This window comes from Neolamprologus brichardi, chromosome 14 (genome assembly GCF_056152115.1).
Source record: "Neolamprologus brichardi isolate AB-2024 chromosome 14, ASM5615211v1, whole genome shotgun sequence".
Taxonomy (NCBI): domain Eukaryota; kingdom Metazoa; phylum Chordata; class Actinopteri; order Cichliformes; family Cichlidae; genus Neolamprologus; species Neolamprologus brichardi.
In genome coordinates this window covers 14289304-14295507 of record NC_142117.1, presented here as the reverse complement: position 1 = coordinate 14295507, position 6204 = coordinate 14289304, and the positions used below count along the sequence as shown (strand labels likewise).

At 40.7% G+C, this 6204-nt stretch overlaps 1 pseudogene; it reads left to right on the top strand.

The window, feature by feature from the left end:
• Positions 1–1231: 1231 nt before the first annotated feature.
• Positions 1232–3128, top strand: LOC148098839 (E3 SUMO-protein ligase ZBED1-like; annotated as a pseudogene).
• Positions 3129–6204: the final 3076 nt, after the last annotated feature.

The following is a 6204-nucleotide window of genomic DNA, read 5'->3' as shown; positions in this document are numbered from 1 at the left end:
TTCCTATTTGCTATAATGGACTGAAAGCACCAAAGCTGATAACCCGGTGGCAGTTGTGAGGATTAAACTCCTACTGGTGAGCTGTATGTGCCTGTGCAAATTTGTGGATGTGCAATCTATAAAAGCGTGTGTGTGTGTGTCTGTCTGTGTGTATACACGCAGTGTAAGCCACGAGGGGATTAGGCTGTTATTGATCCAAGACGGACACTGTATTTACTGGGATAACTTGCAAGGCCTCATAATCATAACTGTCTTAGACAGTGGTCTAACTTAATGAAAGCACTTTCAAAAGTTCAAGTGGTTAACACAAAACTGTAAGGCAGTCATATTAGAACACAGAGACACATACAGAAATCTATATTAGTATAACTGAGAGGTAGTTTTCAAGCAAACATTTCAGTACTGAAGAACTGTTACACAATGTGTAGTCTTGCTTGAGAAATAGGTCCAAAAGGAAAGTTGTGCTATTGAGTCAAGTTTACTGTCAGCTGTGTAAATTGTAACGGACTGGGTTACAAGTTAGTTAACTGTTGTGTTATCAGTGTTTTGTGTTCAGAATTGCCACTCACTTATGGCATAGTTGGACCACACCGGCAGCATGGTGATTTACTGAGTGTCCTTGAATATGTAGTAGTCTAGAGGCCGGTTGGCCTGTCAATCAGATCAGCTACCAATGACAGAGAGTCTGGAGAAGCTCATGTGTGTGGTTGGCTGAGAGTGTTTGGGTGATGGGTGTTAGAGAATGTTGTTGTGGGTGTGTGCGGAAAAAAGGAGTGAGAGTCGGGGGTTTGTGTTGATTCTGGAGATAAATAATAAACACTGGTAGCCGGAACACCGATCGTCTCTGTCTTCTGTTGGAGGGACGCTACAATGTACACACACATACATACATATATATATATATATACATATATATATACATATATATATATATATATATATATACATATATATATACATATATATATATATATATATATATATATATATACATTAGTGCTGTCAAAATTAACGCGTTAATTGTTGAGATCAATGCGAAATGTTTAACGCGTTAAAAAAATTTAACACAGTTTTTTTTCTTTTTTTAATTTCTTGTAATCTAAGACCTTTAAACTCATGAGCACCTCTGGAGGAGGGGGCAACAGTGTGCTATGCTGGCATTTGGCCTGACAGAAATGATTAGAAGAAGAAGAAGTGACACCATGCTGCTATCTAGCTAACACATGCAAGCATGGACAAGGGCGGACTTTTGGGTGGAAAGTTTCTCTTTAAGAAGTTGCCTGACTCAACTGAATCCGCCTCTACGGGACCTTGCCAATCTATGCTTCAGGAGTATGGTGCTTGTGGACGAATAACAAAAAATGTGAGAGAAAAATTAACCAATTCCTTGCTTGTTTGGATAGGTAAAAACTGCCGACCAGTTAGCATAGTAGAAGATGATGGACTGAGAGAAGTCATTTGCACTGCATCAGGAGAGGTGTGTTACAATCTGCCCTCGAGAGGAACCATTGTGTCGAGACTGCACACTTTGTATGAGGACCAGATAACAACTGGACTGTGCAATCGTTTGCACTAACAGTGAGTAAAACTGAAGAGAGACACTATTGCTGAGGCATGTGCTGACCATTTTCCGAGTTTTGCAAACGAATGGAAAATCAAGGACAAGGTAACCACGCTTGGCACCGACAGTGCTTGTAACATGGTTGCAGCCGCCAGACTACTTCCATTTGAACACATGCCCTGCATGGTCCACATTCTGCAAAGAACGGTCACAGTTTCTCTTAATGACAGCACATTTGAAAGGGCTCTGGCCAAATGTCGCAAGATTGTTGGACATTTTAAGCATAGTCCAGCAAACGCTCACGAATTAAAGGCACAGCAAGCTGCACATGGACATCAAACAGAACCGCTTGTTCAGGACGTTCCAACAAGGTGGAACTCCACCCTAGAGATGATCAAGCGGATCCAGAGAAACAAATCTGGGCTGACCACCATCCTGACTCAGCAAAACAGCAAGTTGACCAAGTTGACTGACCAGGAGCTTGACAGACTGCAAAAGCTGGAGGAACTACTTGAACCTTGCAGGTAAATCATTTTGTTTCTCATGATTGTGTGTCTGTCTTTGTGTTATGTTCTCCACCTCCACCTCTCTATGTACATTGTTTTTCTTGTGACATTACCAATAAGTTTGATGTGTCACATGGCCCTCTTCCAATTGAAAAAACAAACATTGTATCCAAGATGGCAGACTTCTAAATGGCCACCATGGTCACCACCCATCTTGAGGATTTTGCCCCCTCACATATACTAATGTGCCACAAACAGGACTTTAATATCACCAACCATTCCCATTTTATTACGTTGTATCCATATAAATGGCCCACCCTGTATTTTCATATGTGGTATTTATGTTTGTCTCTGTGTGATTAATAGAACAATACAGACTTGATCTTTCAATTGCAGATATGTGACCGAACTGTTGGGGGGAGAGCGGTATGTCTCCTGTTTCATGGTTTTGCCAGCCTTGTATCATTTGTTCAGGATTGTGGAGCCTTCAGATGATGACCCAGTCTACGTTTTGAGGTTTAAGAAGGTTTTTACCACAGGTCTAGCTCAGCAGAGGGACAGCAGCAATCTCACATGGCTGAAGATCGCTACTGCCCTTGATCCCAGGTTTAAAGACTGTAAGTGCCTTTCCAAAGATGAAAGACACCAACAATCTGCTCAGACAACAGAGGAACCATCACCAAAGAAGAGCAAGATGTCCATCTGCTTGCTGGGTTCTCCTGATTCAGATACAGAGGAAGAGGAAGATGCTATAGACCGCTGACTGAATCTGTACAAAGCAGAGCCCAAAATTGACATAGGAGAGTGTCCACTACAGTGGTGGTTAAAGAGAGAAGGAGCACATGCCAGGCTGGCACCTATTGCACGCAAGTAAATGGCCTGTATTTGTATAGCGCTTTACTAGTCTCTAGTACCTGTCAACCCCTGCAACCACAGTGCCTTGTGAGAGATTATTCTCACTCTCAGGTCACATCATTCAAAAGAAGTGTGCTTCTTTCTCATCAGACAATGTAAACAGAATAGTCTGCCTCAGTAACTGGCTGAGTGCAAAGAAGGACTAAGCCAGATTGCTCCTTTGAAGTGAAAAATGTTCAACATTCTGGGTTTTCAGCTGTCTTTTTTGTTTTAAATACTGAGTTTTGTGCACCCTTTATTGTTATGGTATTCACTATAATCTTTAGGCCTGGGTTCGGTCACTGTTGATGGCCTTAAAGTTTTCACTGTGTTAAAGATTGATGAAAACTATTAAAATTCTGTATGAATTTCAGCATACATTCTTAGTGTTTTTTCTGCATTTACTTCATTGTATTGCACAAGTGTCTGTTACAATCTTAAAATATAATGTTGAAAAAATGTAATTGGAGCCAGGCTATTGATCAAGTAATAGCGATTAATAACAGAAAATAATTTTTTTAATCTATTGACAACACTATTGACAGCTCTACTATATATATATTAGGGGTGCAACGATACTCGTATCGATATTGAACCGTTCGATACAGTGCTTTCGGTTCGGTACACATATGTATCGAACAATACAAAATTTTTTATTTATTTTATCAACTTTCCTTCTGACGGTGCTGTCTGTGTTGAGCGCTCAGTGGATCTGCGCTTGACAGTGCAGCCTAGGCAGAGTAGTCGAACGCAGATTCACTGAGAGCAGAGCAAGCTAGCAGACAGAAGTTAAGCTCGTTGCAACATGGCAAATTGAACCTCCCCTACCCTCATTCAGATCTGGCGTTTGGAACTATTTTGGTTTTTATGTGATGTATGACCCTGAAGGTAAGCGCGTCATGGACTAAAGTAAAACAGTATGTTGGATGTGCCAGCAATGCTCAATTACATGGGTGGGAACTAGTGTGTTAGCGCAGTTAGCTCGTTAACGTGTTGGCCGTCCAGCCCCATGCACAGGGCGATCCGCGTTAGCTCGTTAACGGAGATTTGCTGTGTTGTGGCGTTAACGTCATTTCAGGATAACGCTGACAGCACTAGTGGGAACACAATGAATATGACTGCACATTTACTCCGACATCATCCTAGTGCAAAGACAAGTAGAAGCAGACAAAAACAACAAGCACGCATGCTACAAACTTTACCCGAGTCATTTAGACAGCCGTTAGCACATGATTCTCCTTATGGGGACCTGATATGTTTAATATGCTGCTGATAATATAGCCCAGAGGAAGCGTATAGTATAGCTTTTATTTTGGAAAGAGACATTTCTCTGTAATAAACTCTCTTTTCCAAAGATGAGTGATTCCTCAATCAGATACAGGGCTTCCAAAATCGCTAGCCCGACATCCCGGGGCTAGCGATTTTTCCAGTCGGGCTACCAAAATCTATCTCTGCCCTGCCCGTCAGGCTATCGTAGGAAGGAAAAATATATGTCAATGCTTTTGCATTCTTTCGGAAATGTAGCTGGGTAATTATGTCATTGGCATCGGTGAGCCACTGTCAATATGTGACATATTGAAATCGCCTTTGAATTTGCACTTGTTTTTTGCTTTCACTTTGCAATCGCGCGAACTGTGTATAGAGAGCGACAGCACTGATTGGTGAGTGATGATAATTTGCGCACCAATTCCTCTGACATTGTCTTATCAATCCTTAGCTTACTATGCAAACATGACAAGTGAAATCTCCCGCAGCAAGCTTAAACATGTGAGAGGTTGATCGCGTAGAGAATCGCTGAGCATTATGTGAGTGCGTGTGTAAAAGCAGCAGGATATATATTTTAGTTCTGCTGAGCCAAATAAGACAGGTCAGAGTGAAGAAGTGACAGCCAAAGAAAAGCTTACCACAAAACGGAAAAGTTATGACAAATCAGACTATAAGGCAAAAAGAAAGTGCAGCTTTATGGTTTCATGGACAAAAGAATTTTTGTGGCTGCAATATGACGAGCTAAATAACCAGGGCTGCACATAAGTGGTCCGCAGGTGCACATTCGCTGTCAAAATAAAAAACGCCACAAGATAAGAAGTTGCAACGCGTGTTTGCGTACATAAGATTTTCAGGAGGAGGACAGACATTTGTTTAGAACTCTTAAAGATGTCGAAGAAGCAAGCTCCTTTAAGCAATTACTGTGATATTCCTCCACCTCCAAAGAAATGTCAGAAGGAGTCCGAACCACAAAAGAAGCGCGTATTCTCGGAAAAGTGGTTGCAGGAGGTGAGCTGGCTTCAAACAAATGATGAACACACAGAGATGTGGTGCAGAATGTGCTGTGAAAATGTAATAAATGACAAATTAAAAAGGCATGAACATTTTTTTTTGTATCGAAAAAATATCGAACCGTGACACCAAAGTATCGAACCGAACCGAATCGTGAATTTTGTGTATCGTTGCACCCCTAATATATATATATATGTTCCTTTATTTATTTATTACACATTTCTCATGTTCTTCTTGAAGATGAGAAGTGCTTATATACATTTTGTTTTCCATGTTCTTCCTAAACATATATTAAGAAGATTGTAGTTGTGTAAGAATCAAATAAGGGTCACATGACAGATCCAGGGGCGGATCTAGGGAAATTTTCTTAGGGTGGCATGAGTGTGGCAAAATCAATGCCTTTTTTTTTTCAAATACATATGCAGGTGGTTACATATGGTTAAAATGATTCAAATCTAGTAAGTATACATGTTTTTCATATAAATATAGTCTATAACTTAATTATTGTCTGTAGCCCACATAATTAAACATTTTAGTTACATAAAACATGTAAATTTTGATTTTATGTATTGTATAGCCTATATAATAAATAAATATGTAGACCAATAAGTATAAAAACCATAAAGCTAAACAACATGGGGCAGTTCATTTACAAACACAAGTCTAACTTAAGTTTCTACGGAGCCCCGCAGGGGACATGGGAGAAAAACAAATTAAGACGAACTTTTGCGAGATCTCGCAAAACTAACTCGGGAGAACTTCTCACAGAAGTTTTAGCCGCATTAGCTCGAAGCTAACGGGAGGTCGAGACCTACTACAGCCGGGAGGAACACCGCTTTCCCAGCACATCGTGCCTCGACCTCCCGGTCGGCTTTGAGCCAGCTAAAACCGGCTAAAACCTTTGCGAGATCTTGCAAAAGTTTTGCGAGATCTCGCAAAAGTTCGTCTTAATTTTTTTTTCTCCCA